The sequence below is a fragment of the Amia ocellicauda genome, chromosome 8, assembly GCF_036373705.1.
Source record: "Amia ocellicauda isolate fAmiCal2 chromosome 8, fAmiCal2.hap1, whole genome shotgun sequence".
NCBI lineage: Eukaryota > Metazoa > Chordata > Actinopteri > Amiiformes > Amiidae > Amia > Amia ocellicauda.
The window spans coordinates 4,905,745-4,931,510 of record NC_089857.1 but is presented as its reverse complement, the minus strand read 5'-3'; the positions used below and the strand labels follow the sequence as shown (position 1 = coordinate 4,931,510).

The window sequence follows — 25,766 nt, the reverse complement described above, 5'->3', positions numbered from 1 at the left end:
CATGGATTTAAAATTTATTGAGTTCTCACTGAAGACAGATCATCGTCTGTGTGGAAGCACATACATAACACAAGTGAATTCCCTTCACTGCTGCGGTGAATGGCAAGGCTTTATAGGAAATACTATAATTTTAGTTTTATGATTGTAAGTAAATCCAGGCCTGTGAGTTAAAAAGCCCTGTTCACTACAGTGTAAACAGATTGTACACATTGGAGATATCCGGCTGTGTTACAGACAATCAAATGGTTAACCACATCACATATTGAATTTAAATGAGCGAGTCAAGCCCATATCACACTATGTGAAGGCTTCAGTAGAACAACAAATTTCACCAGAAATGTTAGTGTATTTTACATTATTTAGATTTTATAATCTATTTAAAAACATGACAAAGAGTTAAATACCTTTTTATTTCTCCTTTTTTCCCTTTTTCTTTAAAATCCTCAGCTGCCCTTGGCAGAATAGCTTTGGTATATCCTTGGCACACTAGAGTGTTGTCATGGATACTGAAAGACACTTCTACCATCAGTAAACAAGTGTGATTCAGAACACCTCGATAATGCTGGCACTGGGCCTGCTGCTATTAATTTGATGTAAGTGACATGAGGAAGTGAAACAATCATTTACATTGTTGTGTCTGTTTTCTTAAATTTCTCCTTTAATTTCCTGTATTTACAAAGTATTATTTATAGTAAACAATATGTATATTAAATAAGTACAAAACGACATACATATATTTCCCTCAATTTGTATATCACAAGCCATAAAAGTAGGCCAGAATTTACAATCACGCTTAACTTAAATATGATGATTCTCTCCACGTTTCTACTCCATATGAAATATTAATTGTTTTAGGACAAATATTTGTATATAATTTAAAATGTTCCCTGTTTCTTACAACACAGTGTGCAAACATTATCCTTTGTTCATTTTACTGGTGACAGTGTGTGTTATAAAGCTTCCTGTTGTAGAATTACACCTGCACCAGAACTAACTTGTCCACAGTATATTAATATTAAGTACGTTTTGTTCAGTTTACAGTTGTCTTTTTCAACCGTGCTGGGAATGAATAAGCTAATCTTAAAATAATCCTTTATATGAACAACTATTAATAATTTAACGTAGGCCTTTCCCCACTGCCAGCCCTGCACACCCACAATTGTTAGAAAGACTCCTTAAAAACCTGCATGTGTACACAGAATTTACATGAAAACTGCAGAGGCTTGAACAACATCACATTACTGAACGCTTGATTTAATTTCTATGGCCCCAACAATCCCCATGAAAGTTAAAACTACTACGATTTTGTTTCTTGTATTTTACATTCACTTTTATTGCACGTTCACAAACATATTCTCGGGGGAAATGATTTACAGATAAATGCACTTCAAAGTCGTGCACTAAACACATATACAGGCTGTACATCTGTTTGGCTGCTATATTTTTTTCTGCATAAATTACGGAGCATCACTAATTATTACCTACATGATGCAATGCTAAAAATAAAGCAAATTCGGTCAAACAAGATACAAACAAGCAAGAGAATAACCCAAATTAAATTGTTTAATATTCAAACAACATGGTCAGAAAATTGCAGTTCAAAGATGTTTAGTATTTTACTAGACCTATATACTCTATATGCATAGTAAAATGTTAAAAAGGGGTAATGTTCTTAAATTGATAATGAATACCAATTGTGTTGGAAATGAATGCTGCCTGGCAACTTTGGATGAATACCCTTCCATGGGGCCTCAATTATGTATGCTACTTCTTTGAGAAATATGTTCACACATCTTATCCAAAAGGCCTCCCTTTATTGTTGCCATTAAACAAAACTGTACATAGCTATTGTCTTGTTGCTGTATATTTAGCCCAACCATAGCCAGATGTAGTTTAACCCTTTCAGGAGCATTAGTGCAATGAGAAGTTGTACACTAATGAAATACACGTATACACACAACTATAAATATTACCTGGAAAATGAGTTCAAATTATAAGTTTGGAATGGCAAGCAGCAGCCTCAATGTCTTTCTGATGCACTGAATTATCACTCAATAGACATTTACTATGCTATATATATATATAGCTGTGCTAATGCCAGAATGTATTTAAAGTTGCTTTGCGTCAGACCTCATATTAAATGACTGTACTACTGCTACTAATAATATTTTAAAATCCCTTTTTAGTCATTTAAAACAAACAAACAAACACTAATGTTCTCCTGATAGATAACTGCTCCCAAAGTCATGTGGCGGCTGCATTTTCTCATTCCCTAATTAAAACCAGTTATCCCAACATAATGGTATTAACTACTTGAGGCGGAGAAGTGAAAGGGTTAATCTCTGTTCTTCTGCTCCTTTCTTTTTTCAAGATGGCAGCATTGTCTGCTTGCACCCAGCCCAAGCAAATAACCTTCTGTGATTGTACAGCTAATTTGATGTGTCAATTATTCTTATGTTAATCGAGTTACAGTTTCTCACGTTTCCCAAGGTTTAGACCACAGATGGTTGTACACAAATCTCCGGCGTGCACTTGCCCTTTTTTTATTTCCATGTCACAAAAATGTCAAAGTCAAACAAAAAGGCTGTACTCATCCAACAACAATATTTGCAATCCTTTCTTCCCCCTGTACCATTCAAAATATAGAATACAAACACTAGAGTAGTCGATGATACCTTTCTGAAAAAGACGCCATCTGTATCTTTCCCCTCTTTTTAGCAGAGCGTTTCCTGGCAAGTCTCAAGATGGGCGACTTTTATGTCATGTATTCATCACACAGGGATTCAGCAATTGCAGACGACAAAGTAAACAGGCCACCGTGTTACACATTTTGGAAGATTGTTGCAAAATCAAGGTGTTTTACATTTGAAAGATCACTGAATAATTTGGTAGGAAAGCGAATTGGATTTAAATCCAAACTAGGATATGCAGAGTAAGGATCTTATAAACAGGAAAGGTATGTAACGTCCGAAATAAAGTATATAATCCATCATTATTTCCATCCAAGTCATAACAAAACATTTAATCAGACAAAATGTTTTAAAGACTTTTACCATACCTAAGACTTATCATTAGTGAGTAAATATAATTTACTCACTAAACAGAATATAACACTAAAAATAAAAATCTATAGGTCAGTATGCTATAATAGGTTTAGGTATGAAGGGTTTCTCTTTTGAATATTTCTATATAAACTAAAAATACAATTTAAGTCACTATGTTTTTGTAGGGGCTCAGGTTTTGTGATACACAAACCTTTTTATGCAATTTGATTCAGTATTGTTTTGCAGTGTGATCAGTAAAATGTAATGTCATGCACTTTGTTAATTTATTTAATAAAGAAGAATTGGAAGAATATATAATTTGCATGTAATAGGTTTCTATAATTTCCCCAGAAAGAGAAAAAACGTTTTTTTTAAGTCATCTTGGTATTAGCATTAGATTACACCAGGGCATGTGACCTAATTAATGAAAATTCCCTAATGGGTCCTGCTGAGGCTATTTAAGATGCCTACTCAGGAAGAATTCAGTTCAGTTTCTGAGGAGTTCTAAGTTGATATTCAATTCATTTTTTTGTATTTTTGGACACACACACACACACACACACACACATATTTATAGTTAAGATATATACATATATACCTTGTTCTTACCTCAATTACATACAATTAGACAATATTTATTCTGAGGAATATAGCCAGGCATTGGACAAGACAACAATATAAATGTGTTATAGTAGTCAATGATAGGTTATAGTGCAAGATGAAGTGGAAATGAAAACATGTATAATCTCTAAAATATAAACTACAGTATTGAGCTTGGTGCATATTATATCAGTTATATATCTTCTACTCCCAGTTTTTTTGTATATACTCACATATACATATACATCTCATAAAAACATCAATTTTATTCCTTGTGTAGCACTGAAGCATACTGGAAGCTGTGTTCTCCTTTGGGTCTTAATTCTTGTTTTGTATCTGTGATGCTGTGTAAATGTATGTAGTAGATATTTTTGTTCTTCCTGCAGGGTGTATATATGTATATACACTCACAAAATTAGATGGTATTTATTGTGAGGAATACAGACATGCTTTCTTCCAGGAGGTGTGAATTGTTCCTTTGTTAGAAGTGTTATGGAAGACACATTAAAAAGATCTAACTGAAGAGTGTTATTTTCACCTGCAGTATTTCAGCGACACCAACAGCAAGAAAATAACTTGTCCTTTCTATAACCAGACTTAAGCAGCATCAGGAAAAAAAAACACACGAGTGCCATTGTATTCTAACCACATTGCTAGTAGTAAAACTGCCACTACATATCCTGCCATCAATATCATTTAATGTTAAATTTCCCCTCAGTACAACACTAAATGAAGGATTTTCTAGTTTCCTTATGATTAGTATAAATTGTTTTAACTGCAGTAAAGTTAATTTACAGCAAATTTAAGCCCATGAACACTGCTCCTGAAGTTGTACCACTACATTATTGCAATTTTGCTGGTGTCAGCCAGGAAAGAAGCACACTAGAGGGAGTTGGATAGTGTGAAGGGGGAGGATGGGGGGGATGTCACTGTATTCAGAATTTCCCTTGAATTAACTTGTAAAAGATATCTGTTGGAAAATCATAGAAAAAAATTAAGTTCTCAGCTTGCCAAGTATTGGCAGTATCATATATCAAGCAGACCAATGGTAAATGGATCTTAAAGCTAAAACCCAGAGACAGACATATTCCTAAAAGGAGAGTCAGATAACTGTAAAACAGGTAGTCCAACAGATTCAAGCCTATTCGAAAGGAAAGGGAGAAACTCTCCCCTGGCCCAGGCTTATCTTCAAGTTAGAAAGGCTTTCAATTCCAAAACAGAGGATCAAACATTTCAGTGTAGCATCTGGTTACGTGCTAACAATAAAGAGTCCTGAAACTCTGTCTGAGCACAGGCATTTTTTCCTGACATTTTTTTTCTTGTTCTTCTCCTCCTTAGAACAAAATATAAAAGACAAGAAGACCTTTTATAATGTTATACTATAAAGATAGTTAGATAGACCATTTTTACCATCCCATTTTGTCAATGCTATTGCAAACCATCTTCATTTAGTTCATACCACACAGGCATTAGATAAAGACAACAATATAATATTGTTATAGTTGCCATTGATAGGTTATAGTGCAAGATGTAGTGGAAATAAATACATGGAATCTCTGAAGTGTAAACTTTTGAGCTTGGTGCATATTATATCAGGCAGATATATAAAGGAGAAGCTGTAGATCGAAGCAAGTGGAAATATCTTGGGAAGGCCTTCATCCAGCAGTGGATCGATATAGGCTGATGGTGATGGTATATATATATATATATATACTAAATGTTTGATACGGAATAACTTAAGAGAAAAATATGGTAAATAAACAAAACACAAGCACATGGCCTGTCTAGAGTATGTATATTAAGTTTCAAAGTTTGTAATTAGCTAATTAATTATTATAGACTTTTATTTTCTTTCAAATAACAATTCAGGCAATATATCACTGTGTATTTTACTTGTTGCTCCCACCCTGGGCAAAGTCAATGAAAGACATTCTCATCCACTCTAGTTCCAGGCCAATCAGATTACATATAGCTGTTTTAGATATGCATTTATATATTCAGGATAACAACTTGGGCAATTTGGCTTTTTCAAAGATTTAACATTATCATTATGAAAAGATTAAGATTAATGCATAATGCCAAAAGTAGTGTAAACTGTGTCTTGTTGTTAGTGCTGAAGCCTTAAATACATTCCAGTGCTACCATGTGCTGTAAACTGTACGCTTTTTTTTTTTTTGTCAAACTGCCAGTTTAATTCCTGTTGTAAATACTTTGGTGTTATGAGGGAATAAAAAAAAAGAGACAATAACCAAAGCATAACAAGCAGACATGTAAAAGGATTCATCTCACTCATCATGGCCAAGAATAGTTTGGTCTGTTAAGAGTATGTGTCATACCCATCAAACTGGAAGGTGAATATTTTTCATTGAGCGGTGCCTACCACCATAAAATGAATAAACATCCCTGTCAAGAAAACTGATATACTCCTTTCTCAGTAGTAAGCCTCTCCTGGGAACATGTGGTGATACAATGAATAGAGCCGGCCTATTGTTGAGTCTCGCAGCACCCTGGACAAGCCCCAGATTTATGCCTGCCAGACTTGTTTCTGCAGTACCACGGTTTTATCTGTCTTTGTCCATTCTACAAACTCTCACTGTGAGCAAGCCGGGGCGAAAACTTTCGGGTGAAGTTGCCAAATAACAACAGCAACAACAACAACAGCAATTTGTTACTCACTTAAAAGGTGGCAATGATGATGATGATTATTATTATTATACAAATGTAACATTGGAACAAATGTAACAAAATCGTTTTTGAAGTACTGAAAGGGGTTCTAGAATCCAGCAGGAATAAAATTGAATTCTCTATTGTGAAAGAGGCACATGAAGCTGTTACAGAAAAAAAGGTCTGAGGGGAATTAACATGGGCTTTGTTCATAGATTCAGAGGTACAAGGGGAGAACTTTTTCAGGGCCACAGAAAAGGGGGATTTGGGGAGTGTTGTGGCTGCTTAACACTTTCGTGCTTCGGCGCCCATGAGAAAATTTCCAGCCAGCTATTAATCATTATTGTAGCCCTTGCAAAGAATCTGATACAATAATGGCTATATGTCATTATAGTGCTGCAGTAAGCAACAAATCAAGGAGCTGGGAAAGTCCAACGAAAGCAACTAGCAAACTTTTGAGCAGGGGGGAATCTATTTTAATAAATTTACATCCCATTTACGATTTCCCCCTGTATGGGAATCATACTCTAAAATGAAACAATATGCTGTGTTCATGGGGCCGGCTCTTTTATTCTACTGTCTCGGGTCCTTCTTTCTAGGGTGCCCTTTGCCAGCACTGACAGCACGCTTTTCTCATAGCCTCTCCTTCTCATAGCCTTTGGTTGCTTTCAAGTTCAATTTAGCACAATAAAGTTGTTATGCATGACAGTTTCGAGAGCAGAATAGGTGGTGTTTGAGCCTGCTGTGTCGCTACAAAGTGGGTTCATTCTCTGCAGGCCGGCTCAGTTACTGAAGCCTTGCTGGTGGGACACTGCAATGGACTTCCAGACCTTCCCATCCTGACGAAAACAATTAGCTTCAAACTGCAAGAAGCCGCGGGGTCGCACCTCTCTTACAATGAGACTGCGCCATTTAATATGCTGCAGTGGATTTCAAATTCAAGTTGATTTATCCTGTTGTACTCCCCTATTATGCTCTTTATTTGCAGATGTGCTGAGGAATTTGGAAAGTTTGATTTTCACATCGCTGAAGAGCTGGATTAGAAATCTAGACCAATGTATTACTGATTTCTTTTCTTTCTTTTTTAGAAAATAAAGTTGAGACATGTCAGACCTGATTCCATTTGGCTACACAGGCTTAAACACAGCCCTAAGGTTTTTTTTTTTTTTTTTTACCATGAAATTTGAAGGGAAATGTCTCTTTGGCTAAATGTCAGATGCAGACTAAACAACAAACAAGCCCAGAAAACTCAATATATGTATATGTGTGTGAGTGTGTGTGTGTGTATGTATGTATATATGTCAACAGTTATGTATTAAAAGACCATATACAACTGGGGGGGGGAAATACAGACCACTGTAATAATAATAATACTTACTTTGAATACACTAACTGGTCACATCATGTCAGATTGAAGATGTATTGACTTCTTATGCATTTCTTACATCTATAATATCAGATGGGTTAAATACATTCAAATGAAAAGATTCTTAACAGCTGAATAATAATAACAAAGGTACTTTGATTCATTTATATCTTTTATCGAATGCTAAAAATGCAAACATATGACATTCACATTGGCAAGACATAAACAGCCTAAAATGGTGATTTTCCAGAAACAATACTGCTTTGACATGGATGGAGGAAGGTACGAGTGTCTGTGTGTGTCCTTATGTGAGTCTTTTATTTTCTACTACAGTTGCACCTTGAAAAGTACGTACATGAGAAAATACAGTCCCAGGCCCCCCGAATAAGAGGACCATATGTGCAAGCGTTCTATATCATAATGCCATACTTCTCTGCCTTGGAAGACCACCATAACTTAGTTTGTCTCCCATACAAAGTTCTGCCAAGCTTCGATGGATTCATTAGTGGGTAATTCTTTGGAGCCAATGAAGCTCTAAAGGCCTGCAACAATGGAGCTAATCATTGCCTCTTCCCTGGCCTAAGCTTGTATTTTCTCTTTTCACTGTTGAGCCTTGTATCATTTCTGAGCAATTTACCTTCCCTGCCTAGAGCTCCTTTAACTAATATATACTCCGTTGCCCCATTTCTTCCTTTTCTCCCCTCCTTTTGTACCTCCTTCTTTTCAACTGTTGCCCCCTTGTAGACTTTTATGATAATTACAGAATAATCAAAAATGCAGGCTGAAGTGACCAAAAAAAAAGGCCATTACAGTTGCCAACAGAGACATGACATTTGTGTAGGCATTATTTAATTTTATCTTATTTCTCATATCAAAACTGCGTTAAAACACCACTTTTTTTCTTTTTCTTTTCCCCCCCTGTTTTGTTTTGTTTTGTATTTTTTCTCAAAGCCGGCTGGTAGACTGTGTGTGCATGAAGTGTAATGGTATCAATTGACTGGTTCTTTTTTGGTTGCCAGAAAGAACCCTTGAAAGTGTCAAGGGAGAGGGGGTTTGCAGACAATGCAGTCCATGGCAGCTGAGTGCTAGTGCTGACCTTGAACCCGAGTAGTTTTCATTCCCATGACTCCAGCAACAGTAGGTGCATGCACTCGCAGCTGGGCCTGCAGCCTCCCCAACCATTTCCTGTGATCCCTATTCTTCCCAGACACTTTTACCTCATCGCCCAGACCCTGTTAATGAGCGCAAACGAATGTGCCGTTATTAGAGAAGTGGCCGCGGTATGCTCAGCATTCTAATCAGCTTGAGAGTAGGTGAATAAAAAACAATAAATAAATATATATTATAATCTGTGATGTTTTTAAGAAGGAATGTTAACTCAGGAGGTGATGGTAAAAAAAAAAAAAAATCAACCCCCTTTTATGATGATTTAAAATATATAATCCATTTAACTTCCAGGTGCACGTTGGACTATTTAATTTGTGTTGATTGAACCTTATATTAAACAGGGTGCATCCAAACGACAGCTTCGGCTTCTCTGCTCTGTCACTAAGCTTTCTTCTTATTAGAGAGTGTTGTGCTTCTGCATGGAAGAATTGGCCAGCGTTAGTGACATAAGGAGGGCAGGCAGGCAGGCAGGGAGGGAGGGAGGGAGGGAGAGAAGGAGGGAAGGAGGGGGCGTGCAGATCGCCGCTGCTGCATGCTGCAGTACAGAGTGGATCGAGAGAGCACTGATTGGAGAATGGCACTGCACTATACTCTGCACTGCTCTTGAGGGAGGGTGGTTGGAATCGTGGGGTGTTTGGAAATTCAGGCTAAGTTCATTTTTATTTTGGTGTTATTGTCACGATGGTACCGTTTCCAGTTCCACTTCCTTCTGCATCGGCAGCTTTTGCTTCTGGAATTGTAAAAGCTTCATTCCACAAAAACCCTGACTGGCATCATTTGAAAACATGTAGAATATTAACCCTTGGTTAATATGGGCTACGTGGTTATATTGGGTGAACTTTTTTTTTTCTCCATCACCACAGCAATAAGTAATGCATCCCAACTCATGCTTTTTGTGAAGTTATGATGTGCTATTCTTTAATAATTCAGAATATTAAAAAGTGGGAAGAAATATCAATTACATTTTAAATGTACAAATCTGCTAAAATGCAACGGAAAATGACATTGCCAAAATTGTAAAACATTCATCAGAAATATTCTAATTTTTTTTTTAACAACGTACAATGAAACTACACAGGGCACCCACTCTTATTTATATTCTCTTTAGAGTGGTCACTTCCGAATCAACGAGACCTAAATGGGTAAATGTAACGGTTGATTGCAGTACAGGATTTTAAAATAATTCATTATTATCATTTCAATGTCGAGTAAGAAATGCTACCAAACAAAACAAAACAAAACACATAAAAAAATGTTGATGCCTGAACACAATTAAACCAAAAAGATGTGATAGGTACTGTTACCACTGCCTTCAAATATACGCAGTCAGATCAAATACATGCCTTTACTTACATCACATTTCTAACTACACTGTGCTCACATCATCAAGGGCCCATGTCAAGGAAATGTATCTTGCCTCATCTTACAGCACTAGAAAGAAACATCACAGCCTTGTGTAGAGATACAAGTCCTCCAACAGTCACAGAGAGATCTTTTTGTCACTAAATATAGTTTGTGTCTCATGGTGAAAGTAAATAACACTGCCTGGTTCAAACTTAATGCAAAAGAACAACCACAATGAAAGCTAAACAAACTGTTCTCTAGCTCTCTTTTAAATATTGATTTGGCTAAAACCATCCTTCAAATCAATAGACAAATGATCACATTTTAACTTTAAAATAACTACTGGTAGTTAATTTCCTTTTCTTACAACCGGGCTTCCAACTCTCAATGTAGGATGGTTCATAATGACACAGTCTAAATTTCAGGTTTCTGGTTTGTATTTAATAGCCCAAGTTTTCATATACTCTATAGTAAGTGAAAGCTTGTCTATGATATTACAGTGCATTCATATTAGCATATGTGGTTCCTTCAGCAGAGGATCATTGAATCAGTCCAATTAATGTTCTATACAAGGTAGAAACCAAATATTAATGTAATGAACTGTAATATAATGATATGAAACACATCCACCTGCTTTTAATTTAACAATATTTTATTTTATTTTTTGATTATATATACATGACAGGATTGCATATTGGTAGGCTGTGGGTCAGTGTCATATTTTCACAACCATACAAGTATCAGTGTAAATAAGTGTGGTTGTTATATATATCTAATGCATTGTGATTTGTATTTACAGGTCAATATAATAACTAAGCATTTCAAAAATCATTATGTTCCTAAATACTTACAATTTGAACATCTTTCAAAATTTCAGATGAATTAAAATACCGTGAAGTGAAGATAAAACTGCAATTGCTATACCAGATATTAGGAATACCTCCTAATGAACACACTTTATATAAAATCATTATTATAAATTGTGTAGTATTAAAACTGAAATAAAATAGAAAATAACCAAGAAAGGTGTCAGATGTCACAATATGATGTGTTTGACTGATTGACTGATTGATTGATCGATTGAATTTTTAACTGACTCATTAGATTATTGTGCTTTTCCTTCTCTCAATATAAGCAAAACCTTTCCAAAAATGATATCTTGAAGATGTTCTTCTTGAAATTCTTAGAGAAATTCTGATAAGATTTTTTTTTCTGAAAAGTGCCATTACTGTGTAATAACAATGTTATTACGAAATATACAAATACAAACAGATTTTTGTAATTAAGAGAAAGAAATAAAAAACATCTACTAAAGCCATGACACTCTGCTATTGTTTGTTTAAATTATTATCCAGTTCAACCATTTTTTACACTGTAGCCATCCTTGAACAAGCTTAATAATTTGACTAGTGATTTACTCTTGTAAATGTGGTTTAAAGACATCAGAAACAAACAAGAATCAACCAGGCAGTCCCAAAACACATGAAACTCGAGGGAAACAGTAGGCAGTAGATAAAATGCAAGAAAAAATATTCAAGACTATGTAACAAGAACAAAAGGTCTGGATACAAAAAATGCTGCACTAAATTCATATTCCACATTAAACACAACACAATAATGGTCAAGTTATATTAGCATTTCAACATTACTTCTAAAAACTTCTACTACTACTACTAATAATAAACCATTTCACACATGTTAGTACATCAACACTGTTTCACCTTGGAATGCAAAAACAATAAATTACCCAACTATATTAACACCACATATATTTTTAAATGTTTAGAGATTAACATCTAGACTGTGTGGTGGCCTATATTCACAATTGCTGATCATATTTGCTGTGCCTACTGTCGCACACAGCCATTAATAGTCCAAACATTAAATATTAAAGAGCTAACTTTCAAGTGCAAAAACTGTAAGGGTGTTCAGGCCTCTTATCCTTGCCAGTCTATGTAAGACTGCATGGAGGCATTCCTATTAAAATGGCAATTTAGCTTCTCGCTGTCTCTTGCATTGTTGGTCATGCTGACTAACAGAATCATGTCAAAAATTATATTCCCTTTCTGTGGTTTATTTTTTGCCCATGTTCCTTCCTATGCATTAGAGTGGATAAATCTTGACAATGTCAAATATGAAAATGTGTAAAGCACACCCTTGTCTGCGCAGATTTGTTTAATTTATTTTCCTTCTTTTATTTTTTCATTCTTTAAAAAATAAAATAAAATAATGGGCCACTCATTATTTGGTTACTAACTGTGTTCTTAAAGGACTAATACATAAGTATTAGGGTCTTATTTTTATGTAAATGCACTGTAGCAAAAGCTCAGCATGGTTTCAAAGATCGGAATACTGTAATTTGAATCTAAAATGCACATTTTAGATCGGAGTGTAATTATAGACTAAAAAAACACTACAAAACAATAAGGGACATGGCAAGAGTACCCTTAACGAGTGAACACATATATGAGGGAATGTATATTGCAGATACATACGAGAGGACATAAGCTGCAAAAATTTACATTTATTCCTTGCTCAATGACCACAAAAGCCTGTGTGTGCGTGTATGTGGAGGAGGGGGGTTGTGAGTTTTTTTTTTCCCATGATGCAGAGGAACAGTCAGGGAGGGTCTTGTGCAGGATTTTTCTGTCTTGTGGAATTGAGAATCAAGTCAACCAAAAGAAGAAAAGAATATCCGTACGAACGACACAAATATTCAGAAAAATAAATATAAAATGAGTGATTCAATTACAGCGAGATATTCGGCCAAATTAATATTAAATGATTCATTCAAATGACAGCCTCCCTTAATGCAGTGTGGTGGGCAATATGTGTCTGTACATAACGTACAGAGACTTATTTTCCATTTCAGCTTTAACAGGTGAGAAAAACATGAATTCTGGTTAATCTAGAATTACTACTGATGGTTATTTATGTAGGTATGTATGTATGTATATATGTATGTACCTATCTATCTGTTTATAAATTAGTAAGAAAGTGCATGTTTTCTGAGAAAATGATTGTGTTAGTCATAAGTGATACAAATTCCTACAGATATGATTTTACTTACAGAAATATTAATGTCTATATTTATATAGTATAGGGTTGTTAGTCATTATGAGGGCAAATACTCTAACTAAACATCACAACTGTGAGATTTTGGCTGCATTAAAATCAATCCACATGGAGGTTATAAAGTTGCAGCTCCTTCACCATACACCAAATTACATAAAGAACATGTCTCACCTCATCAATGCACTTTACATCTGATCTCTATGCAATACCTTCACAATCTAGTCAGTTCATTTCAGATGCTGCTTTAAAAAGTACAGTATGTCTGGTAACTTAATCCTTCCGTTCCCAAACCTGGCGCTCTGACTCATCCTTTTCAAAGGAATTACCTCCAACTAGATCTCAATTCTCTTCAGAGTTGAGAGACACTATACCTTTTTCAAAACCACATTTAGGTTTCCATTAAACACTTTTTTATATACAAAGCAAAAAAGCTAACAACCTACCACACCTTTATCCATGTAGTATTACCCTTTCCTTAAGCATGTTCCTTTACATTTCAAATACCTTTAACTAACATCTCACACATTTACACATTTCTGACTTACTGAAGCAAAATCTGTTTCTTTAGATTTAAAACTAAAATCACTGTATCAACATATTATGGACTGCAGTCATTAGTCAAAGAAAATAATAATTATTATTCTAATAATATATCATTTTACAAAGCTTTTTATGAATTGCTGATCTTACATCTGATTTTGGTATACTATTGACACATGTTACTCAATAACTTCTTGATATCAAAACAAAATTGTTTACTGTGTAATAAAAGTCACAAGTGTGAAATACAAATGTTTTAATGGGAAACATTTGATTGCAAGCTCTGAAAGCTCAGTTGTACAATAGGTAAAAATACTGTAGGAATACTGTCAGAAATTCATGTCATATACATTTTTATGTCAGGTGCTTTTTCTTGCTGTGTTTATTGCTCACAGAATGCAAAATTACATGAATCATAAAAAATACTTTTTCTTAAAAGCTCGAGAGGTAGTTTCTTGTTTAATTTTTTTATAAAACTGAGATTGATATAAACGTACAAGATAAACAGCTCACTGATGAAAACTGTACTCACAACTCTACAATATGTATAATTACTACCACTACTTTTACTACTATTATTACTACTACTACTACTACTACTACTACTACTACAACTAGTAGTAGTAGTAGTAGTAGTAGTAGTAATAATAATAACAATAATGCATATTCCTACTGTCTCCAAATACACTTTTTACTGTTACTTATTTGCTCCTGAATCTCCTGAGCGCTATCTGCTTGATATAGAATCACTTCATTTCTAATGATGAACATGCTCTCATTCACTGGAGACACCATGCCTCAGTAATTAAACAACAAAAGTGTCTTACATCCTGACAGACTAAACATATATGATTAAATGAACCTGTGTACATATATAATACACAAGGCACTGGGAGACACGTAATCTGAGAACATGGTACAACAAAAGATTTTAAAAGAGAAAGACTACATGAGAATTATTTATTACTAGTACCGTAGGATTAAGCAATAGAATATGTTAACTAATGGCAATAATATTAATTCTGAGCCAGCTTAAGTTAAAAGCAGCCTTCAGAACATCTGTAAGGACACTGCTTTTCAACTTTAAGGTACAAATAAAAATTGAATATGTATCAATTATATTAAACCAGTCGCAGATTACAAACTCTAATGTACTTTGCATTCTGTATATCCTGTGAACATATACTTAAAATTGAATGTGTGTGTGTGTGTGTGATGTTTTTGGTACAAAATCATGAGAAAAAAATGTGCCTCTAAATTTTTAAGAATGAGACTGTTGAAACAGTATACAAGGATGCCTCCTTGAGCCCTAATTGAATGCATCTGTTAACCAGGCGTAATATATTCCATTGTATTTTGTTTCTTCTATCTTCATTTAACTCAGACTATGCCTTTTCCTCAGCATATAGAGGATTTTGATGTGAAGATGGTATGACAGGCTTGGCTTCTCCCAATGCAGCTGGCACCGCTGATGCCAAAAGCCAGAGCCTGTTGTAATGGGATCATGGGAGACTCGTTCAGAATACTGTTTGCCTGTCAGGTTCCCACCCGCCTCTGAACACTCCACTCCCATCCCTGAAGCCCCTTAATGAGAGTCAGAGGACAATGCTGGCATTGTTGCCTCTGTTTGGAATCTTGTGCTAAGAACAATTGCTGTTTACCCAAGCAGTTGTACTACCCAAACTCTGTCGTTAATTACTTCTAGGGCTCCTGATTAACTCTGCTCTCCGCTCCAGCACAAAGGGCTATTGAGCTAGCCACTAGGCCTCCTCTACTTGTGTCTCCTTCTCCCTCTCGCCCCCTCTCTCCCTTGCTCTACTGTATCTGGCTATGGCCTCATCTTCATCACAGATGCAAGAGCACTCCCACCCTGATTTGCACACGGTTCATCTACATCATGCAAAATGGCCATGCATAACAAACCCTCGCATCATTGTGTTGTGGGAAACCAAAATTAAAAAAACACCATTATGGGAAGAAATGACAGCAATGTGTGGGAACCAAAAAAAAACCTCTTCCACACTGAAAACCATGTTTTATCATTCTAAATGACCTTGATAATTCAGGACAAAGCTAATTTCTTTATTATAGCTTCCTTTCTGTATTCAATATGCCACGCATGGGGTCTATTTGTATAATGTGATAACGTTTTTTCTTACCATTTTCAAATCAAACAAACTGAACTGTAAAACACCAAGCTCTGCCAAGTACATTTGCATGAAAACATTGGCATTGTTTATTGTGCCATATCTTGGTATTATTTCTCTCACTGCTAAAACCACTAAATGTGCTACAAGCGGTATGCAAAACAGCATCATGAATATGCATAATTATATGGGTCCAGTGTAATGTTTCTAGGTTATGTGATGTGACATTTGTAGGGCAGGAGCATACATCAATGTAAGTGAGAGTGACAAATACATAATCTTTTTCCATATTATAACATTTTCCAGGTCCCTTGAAACACACATAAAGACTAATTAGTCAGAAATATGTACTTCTTAAATAGTTAACAACCCTGGCTCCACATGCTCTTTATGTTAACCTGGGGTGTGGTTTTCATGCATTATTTTCTAAATACAAAATACAATTATTCATCCCACAAAACAGAAAAAAAACCTCTCCCTATATTCATATATATGAAAGGTATGACGTCATATTCAAACAACACAAAAGGTTTTATTTTTAAGAAAGTACATGAGCTTCTATCAAGCTGGATGCAGAGATAAATAATCAAGCTTTACAGATGGTTAAGCAGCTATTTACATTCACAATAAACGTGGAAGACGTCTGACTTTGACAAGGCATCATCAGAAAATCATGTGCCTAAAAAATTCCCTGAAAAGCGAATGTTGCAATAAAAGTTACATACAGTCTGATTGTGCAAAAAACATGGGACAAAATGTGAGACACTATTCCTGGTGATAGATTGTTAATCAAATCTGCACAAACATCTAGTTTGTCTTACTTCATATAGCAAATTCACCTGATACAAAATTGTAAAGCAGCTATGAAAAAACAAGTTCATGCTTAATTCCAATTTAAATGGTAAGAGTGGGAAGAACAAACAAAATCAACAAATATGCATTTTATATGAAGCTAAATATCCTGCTATAACCACACAAGTGGTAAGAATATTACATTGTATCCTTTTGTCTGTATCCAGATAATATCAAACCTTAAAACTGTATCACTGCATTCCAAAGCCAAGACTTAAGAAAAAGGCATTATTAAAAGGCAATGCATAACTATAGGAACCATATAAATGTGAGAATTTATATTTGTACATATATATGTGTGTGTGTGTGTGTGTGTGTATATATAACCAGGGTAAGACCTTTCCAATTGCAATTATCTTTGTATCATGTAGCTTTCTAGCATTCAAGCAAAAATTCTCTGCTTATGATTGTTGGAACAGACTAGGAGAGGTTAATATAAGAGAATTCTGATAAATAAGAACAAGCATTAGCATGTTGCAATCACATGGTTTTATTATAAGGTGAGAGGTGCCATCAAAGGCTGAATATTAGCTGTCTTAAAGAAGCAGTGTCTGCTTTTACAGTCTTGCACAGTATTTTGATCAGATTTTCTTAGCAGACACATTTTACAGTCATATCATTCTTGATACATTATTTTAATAAATCAATACACATTTTCACTTTAATTTATATAAAGACATGACTATAGAACATAGGTAAGCTATGCATTTATGTTTGTATACATTATAACAACCATTCACACATATGCATACAACTCCCCTCCACCTATCGATATTAAGCGAAATGCATCTATTTTTCTTTATGTAATATGAATGATTCATTTACATGTGCATGTTCAAACATACAAGGGAAAATCCAATTGAGTCATAAGCCATATTCTATTTTTCTGAGTAATAACCTTGTAATATACAAACATACAAATAGTATGTGTTCCTGTGTCTAAGTGTGTATTACTGTATGACAGTGTTTTCCACAATTTTCTCTATATATAAATTAATGTGTGTTTATATATAGATAAACACACACGCCGCTGAAATTGTGTGGCTTTTATAGATAGCACATACATAAAGGGTCTCTGACTGATATACTATGGCTTAGGTGTTGTACCTGCAAACATATTTAATTTGCAAAATGAAAATATTTCAAAATAGAGTCTATCACACATATATAAAAGTTATTTAATAATGTAATGCACATGCAGGGGTAGAAACTACGTTTTATATAGCATTAGGTACCAGATATTATACAAAACACACGCCTATTAACAACTGTTCTCTAACGGACTTATCTTTAATGATCCCCTTTAATGTTATGCTAAGATGTTTGTATACATTATAACAAAGCATTTGATGCTTCTAAATTACAACTCAAATCATTGTCAATAAAACTATTCTGTACACTACACCTGAAAAATGACCAGAATGATCCTGGATTTACCTAATTTAAATTAAAAAACATAGCAGCGTATTTATAGAAGCAAAAACAACATTTAAGGAAAAAAGCTTCTAAATTGGAAAAACAACAATGTTTTGCATTTAGCCAGTCTATTTTTACAGCATATGCCAGATTACACTGAATGTGTCTGGAGTTCTTTACAAAAAGTGTGTTTCTTCTGTTTATGTAGGTGTCAAAATAATACATAGACAAGCATGAGTGTGTGTGTGTGTGTGTGTGCGCGTGTGTTTACACAGACACATAAATAGCTTCATCACTGTATTAAAGCTTAAATAACACCATCATTGTATTAATAATGTTGTTAACAGGGTACAAACCTATAAATTCTTCTCTCTATGAAGACATTGTAAGGCGATCACAAAGTAACCAGCTCTTTCATGGAATATTACTGCCTAAGTCCTCTGTAACTTTCTAGTTGCAAAAATGTTTGTCTTGCGTAAGTGTTTTTATTTTGCAGAGGATATATATATAACTTAAGTAAGAAGACGTATAAATCAAATACATTTGAACATCTATATACAGTACAGTCGGTGGATAATAAAAGGGTATTTTTTCAAACTAGCAGCAAAAATAAAATGATATGAAGACAATCACATCTATAATATTATATTTCTCTACGGTACAGGCATAAACGCCAGATATTTATTTACTGATAAATCAGTCTTCATTTAATTATAATATATATATATATATATATATATATATATATATATATATATATATATATATATATATATATATATATACACACACACACACACACACATATATATATTATATTTATATGTATATAATATACATATGTATCTTTGAGTGGAAAACAAACATTCTTCCAGGAGGTCTGTGAACCAAGTAATACATGTCAGCTTTAAATCTTTAAATCAGTTCTATGAAAATCAGTTTGGTCTAATCACTGATATTCTGCAGCATGTAAATGAGCGCTGGAGGTTTCCCTCTCTCTGGCATAGCAGAGGCAGCCAATTTACAGACAGTGGCATACTGTATGTATTCTTGGATCTCGGTTACCCCTCCCCCACCCCCCGAATTGGTCTCAGCTGCCTGTATGTTACAGACGAAACCACAAACCAAGGAAACATACCACTGATAGCACCCTGTAAATTAACTTGACATTTGATGCAGAAAAAAATACAAAGCATACAAAAGACACCGATAACATAAACCCACTCAGGGCCCACACAACATATATTGAGGATTTTAAGCAATCTAGAATGCGTACGAGTACCATGGTATCTACTGAAAAATTATCTTAACCCAATCCTCCAGAGATGCTTTAGTCATTTTCACATCCAGATGCATTTTTCCCTATTTCTGTAAATATATATATTTTAAAAATCATGTTTTCTTGAAATGCTGTTTAAAAACAACAATACAGAAAATAACATGAAGCAAATGCATTCAATTCTTAAAGCCCAGACTCACAATTAAATTAAACAAATTAATCTACATTAAAAACCTAAATCAGCATTTAAACTTCTTCATAGAGTGCCTACAATATTAAGCTTTAAAGACTTAAACAAATGTGTGTACCTCATATTCACACTTTTCAAATAAGCTTAAACTAAAACATAACCATCTGTGCCTAACTATTGCTAAAAACAACAGGCCAGCAGCCTAACACCTGCCCTTGATGCTGCAGGAAGATGGACCAAAATAGAAAGAAGCATTTATACGTGAAAATGTAGATAAGGCGCCAGATTAATAAATCCTTAAATTCAATTCAAGTGCTGAATTTTGCAACACATACTTACCAGGTCCTACCAAATATGTCTGCTTCAAGACCACTCTGTGTCTGCAGTTCGAGGCTATTAGACATGCAGGAATGTTAACGTTATTATGCATTATTGTAAGTGTCTGTGTCCCTGTCCTTGTTCATAGGGCTTGCCATATTGCGTCTGTAGAACAGCGAGACCCGTGGCTTACAAACACGCCATTGTGCTGTTAGAAAGTGTTATTTTAACGGCCATTCTCGTCCAGATACTAGGACACACATAACATCATTCCTTCTGTAAATGTTTTTAGTTTGCATTCTTTTCTGAAACAGTTTGTGAATCAATAGTGTATATGTATATATATATATAGAATAGAAGGGTCTATGATGTGGCTGAATATATATATATATATATATATAGAAGGGTCTATGATGTTGCTGACAAGTGTGAAACATCAATAGTTTTTTTCTCTCTCTAAGACTGGAGAGTATGTCTGATGATTCTCTTAATTTTTATTTTTAATATTATTATAACTATTTATGCGTGACAAATTAAATATTACTATTGTTGCTCTGAATGAGGTGGAACATTATTCAACAGAATTTTGCCAAATATATACACCCCTGCAGAATATAAATCCTAGGCAATGAACATTTGGCTGAATTCCTGGTTTAATTCATAACCTTCATATCAGAAATACAATCTTTCCCATTCAATTACCCCAATAGTAATACTAATTAACAAGAGCAGGACTGATTTTGACAGTTAGTTTAACGTATTGTGAAGGACAGAATCATCTAAAACTAAAAAATAAAGGTGTTTTCGATGCAGTTTACTTATAAGTTTTAGAATGTCTTCTGTTTATGAACTAATACTTTAAATACTGTGCTGCAGAATTAAATCTGAAACTGCGAAATTCAGAGCCTGTTGTGTAGGCATTTTGAGTAAATTTCTATATGTAGGAGGTCGTGCGGTTTCCCTTTAATCTCTCTCTTGATGTAGGAGTACCAAATTCAATGTATTAAATAGCCATTAACACACATACTAGGAAATGTCAGTTTGATAAGGTTGGCGTGTAAGGTTTTTTTTTATTATGAAAGGTACTGATTTTCATTACACATAGCTAGTGCCGTCTCTTACATTTTGAGGTACAGTAGGCAAAAAACAACACTTTAGCTGTTTGCAATGCCTCTTTTCTGGCCCATTTATTGTAAAACACAAGTGCATTTTCAATAAGCTGTCATCAACAGTAAAACAATTTACAGCACGTGCTATTTTTAGCAGACAATTTTGATATGTTGTTAATAAAAAAAGGGTTGCGCTGGCTGATGCATTTGCAATTCATATCATCGCTGGGCAGAGCATTGTGTTAGAAGAATCCATCAGGGTTTGGAGGAGGGAAATTAAAATATGTTGCTGTTCAAATACAGAGGAGGAAAAGTGAATATAAAAACAGAAAATGCACCTGAGTTTTTAACATTAATTCACTAGTTAAGAATGCTTAACCAGTATTTTAAAAATACGGGTTAGAAACGATTGCCTTGTGAGAGCAAATACCAAATCCTTACCCTCTTACTGTTAGCGATTTGCATTCATTTGCATTATTTTATTATGCGCATGGCCTTTGTTCTCACGATGTGAGATGCCACAAAATGATGATGCTTTGGAAACCTTCAGTGCACTGCGCTAATATGCACTTCTATGCCTGCTGCTCAGATATTAAATAAAAACAAAGCGCCAAGATTATGACTGGATAACTACCGGTTTCATAATTTTCTCTGCAAAATAATCAATAAATATTTTTTTTGATGCAGTGTGTAACACTAGAAAATGTAACTTTTTGAAAATATGAAGGGACAGAAGGTCAATTCTTATTTTGTCTGTTTGTTTTACAATTTGTGGCACGTTGGTTTCATTTTTCTTTTTTTTTTATTTGAATATCCTGACTGCAGCAGCAAAACGCAGCATCGTAAGTAATAGAGAACAAAATTATGAATTTCAATATTTCAGGTATGTAGTGCAATTATTTTAAATAGTGTGGTTTGGATAATGCACATACCTCCTCTGCAAAATAATAAACAATACAGAAATAAATAAAAGACATTCAAGACTCTCACTCTTAATTCAGGGGATTATTTTTGAATAGCCCATTTCTTTTGTAAATTGATTTAAAAGGCAGAACAAATAAAAATAAAAGAAAAAGAAGAAGAGAGAAACATTGCATGTGCATTTCCATTAGCATCCACTTACTGCTATACATCAACACACTTCCAGTTGGCATCTATTGTCTTTTGTGGGAGGCTCCATTAAAAAATGAAATTCATGATGAGACTTACAAGCACACCATATAATTAACTCATTTTTTTGTTACCACTAGTTAAATAAAAATGCAGGACATTCGAGGGAGGCAGGATTTCAAAGAAGGACTACTGTAGTATAATAATGAGCAGAGCACCCCGCAGTGAAAAATATACACACCATCTTTATTATTATTATTATTTATTTCATTTTTGTAAATAAGAGAAAGTCTGTAGGCACATTATGTCCCATTTCCCCTCTGCACTGCAGAAGTCCAGATCATAAAGAACTGTAACTATAACCATTCTGTTGTTGTTTTTTCAAAGAAAAATGTATAGCTAAATTTAAATACCAAAAGTATATTAAAAACCTAAATAAATAAATAATATATATATATATATATATATATATATATATATATATATATATATATATATATATATATATAATTACAGCAGATCACCTGGCAGATTGGAAAATACATAATCAAACGATCATCCTTGACAAATCCTGCGTTCATTTTTGTAGTATTTGTCAATCACTGAACTCTTAAATGAATGTGATTTGTATACGATTAAACATTTAAACACAATAACCTTGGTTGTCTGAGTTCTTATTGTCTAATAATGCTGTGAATGGGTTTCAGACACTCATCTTAAGATGCATGCTTGTTGGATGGAAATGTGTTTTGCATTAACATTAAACAAAGGACCAGAAACACATACACATACAAACATCTATGTTGCAGTTGTATATTTTGGGTGATATGTGTAAATAATGTAAATAACAAAAAGTAGGGAGTAGGAAGGGTGATTTACTAACAGTAAAAAAAATGACTATGTTTGAGTGAAAATAATTCATGACACTGATTAAAATGTGCACATAATTGTATGCGTGTGTGTGTGTTTAATGCTTGATAACATCACACATTTTCTTGCTTTAGTACAGTTGAATTAACAGCCGGTTTTCCAAGCCATTTCCATTAACACATTTTATCCAAGTTTATTAATTAAGCTAGTAGGATTTGTATTTCACATTCACTACATCATGCACATAAAACGCCACTCCAAATCTGCATGATTGCCCTTAGACCTGCTTTATGTTGACCTATTTAGAAAATATAACACATTTATTTAATGTATTGTTTGCCTTTACACAAACAATAGACAATATTAGAGTTTACATTAAATAACCTTCTGAAAAATGAAATATTAAAGACAGGCAATCAAGAAGAAAGATAAATATATAGACAGACAAAATAAAAGTTCAGAAATTTGTATAGATTGATATACAATAAGTGAGTTTCAGCAGATAAATCCATTGAATCTTTTTGCTTCATCCTTGGAAGCAAAATGGATGACAACAAACTATACCAAAAATTTATATTTTCCAGATGAATTCAATATGATAGATTAATTGTCAAACTGAAAATTACAACAATCCTGATGCTACATAAGCATATGGATTAAGGGCAAATTATAGATACAGATACAAGGGTGAACTGATGAGGAAATGGGTGAAGTACCACAGGGTTCAGTACTAGGGACCTTTGCTTATTTTTATATCAAGGTCTTAGACTAAGGGATAGTAAGTTAGTTATTTGAGTTGGGGAACCCCACCATATCAGTATCAACATGAAGCACGCAATTCCCTCTTTCAATTTTATGCATTATAATGTTATATTATATGGCCATCTATTCATCCAATGAGAGAGTGGCAAGCAAGGTAGGACAAACTTTTAACGTCCTTATCTCAGTGATGGATTGAGCTAGAACATCATTTTCCAGCTTACAATCTCCAAAACACTATGATGTATAAGGATGTTGTATATTTTATTCACTGTTACTCATTTTGCTGTCCTGGGCCACATGTGTAACGTTAACATGATTTCCAAACCTGGTTCCTGTGAGCACCAATCCAGTTAGTTTTATAGTTTATAGATTCATTTTAAAAGACTGGGAAAGCATGTTACTTATTGACCAACTAAACAAGTCACTTGTTCATTTAAGCAGAAGATGAATTTAGATGGAAGGGGTTGGTTGCACATGTACTGGATAAACCAAAACATCAGCCTTTAAATGGACAATGGAAGGGTGAATTATAAAATTTGTTGGATTTGGGCATAAAAGTGTGTGGAATTAACCTCTTTAAGCTATCAATGCGGATCTCTCTCTCTCTCTCTCTCTCTCTCTCTTTCTCTCTCTCTCTCGTGTTCATTGCTTCATTTGGTGTAATACAAACCATCACACTATACTGAACATCATATTTTTTTGTAAGTAAATTTGGACTAGTTAGTCTATATTTAATCAAGAGATCTTTTTGAATGTTAAAAACCATGGTCCTTTTAGTAAGGAAAATATATTTAAATAATTGCAGTAAAATAGATAAATAACATGGTGGCCTTGCATTTTGTAGAAGAGTCTTCAGTCACACAAAAAGCCATTATTATGTCTGATGAAATCGATGAATGTAGTTTTCATTGTTTTAAACTTTTATCATGTTATTCCCCCTAGACATATTTGAAAGTGAGATACTTAATATAATTGTTTTTAAATATTTAAATTATTTGACAACTTAAGATTTCTGATATTTTAAGCAAATATATTTCAAAATGCTTGCAGATGTGGTCTGGCCAACACATTACTGTCCAGAATCATAGTGAGTATCAAGGAGACAGGTTTATCTCAGCAGGGAACTCAGTAATGAAAAAGGGCTTCCATTTTATTAAAAAACAACAACAGCAGCTATTTTGTTTATTTGTTGTATTATTCAGAGAAACAATTACAATAAAAAAGGTCTCAAGTTCTAATTGTGCATGGCCTATTTGACTAAACACCCCTCAAAAATAATTGTATGTTTCTGTTTTATGACTGGTTCTTCTGGAGAAATAATATATCTGGACATAACCAATCTCTGGGCTTATTTTACTGCAGGCAGGAGAACAAAACTTTTGCAAATCTTGACTCTGCCAGTGTATAGTCAGCAGGGCATACATCACTCAGGATTTCTTGACTTTTAGCACTATAACCTTAGCTTACCTCATGCTGGGGTAGCTTCGGGAAGGATCTTAGACAGGTTGATTTGCCTATTCTCTTGTAGTAGATAAGTTATGGTCATCTCTTCTTACTCTGTGAAACAACAAAAGTAATGGGGGAAAAAAATACATGAAGATCCAGTCCCATTTTCTCAAAATAATTGTATTGTGTTTCTTAAAAAAAAAAAAAATGCAGAGCTTTCAGAAGCAAATTAAAAGAGTATCCAGAGGAAAAAAAGGCAACATATTTCTGTATACTCCCACGAACCTGGCCAGGATAAGCGGATTCAAAAATGGATGGATGGATGGATGGATTTCTGTATACTCATTTTAGGAAGTAAGATGGAATGGTCAGAAAAGCGAAGTAATTAATCGAATCCATACTGTATACTGTAATTGATAGCCACATAAGTAGGTTATTTAATTGTAGAATCCAAGCCAAACTTTCAT

General features: G+C 34.2%; 1 long non-coding RNA gene across 1 annotated transcript in view; it reads right to left on the bottom strand.

The window, feature by feature from the left end:
• LOC136755356 (uncharacterized) overlaps window positions 1–25,766 on the bottom strand; it is a 63,386-nt gene that overhangs the window by 12,938 nt on the left and 24,682 nt on the right. The window contains exon 2 of the long non-coding RNA XR_010817673.1: window positions 25,321–25,410. This is a non-coding gene — a long non-coding RNA (uncharacterized LOC136755356). The remainder of the gene's footprint in view (window positions 1–25,320; window positions 25,411–25,766) is intronic.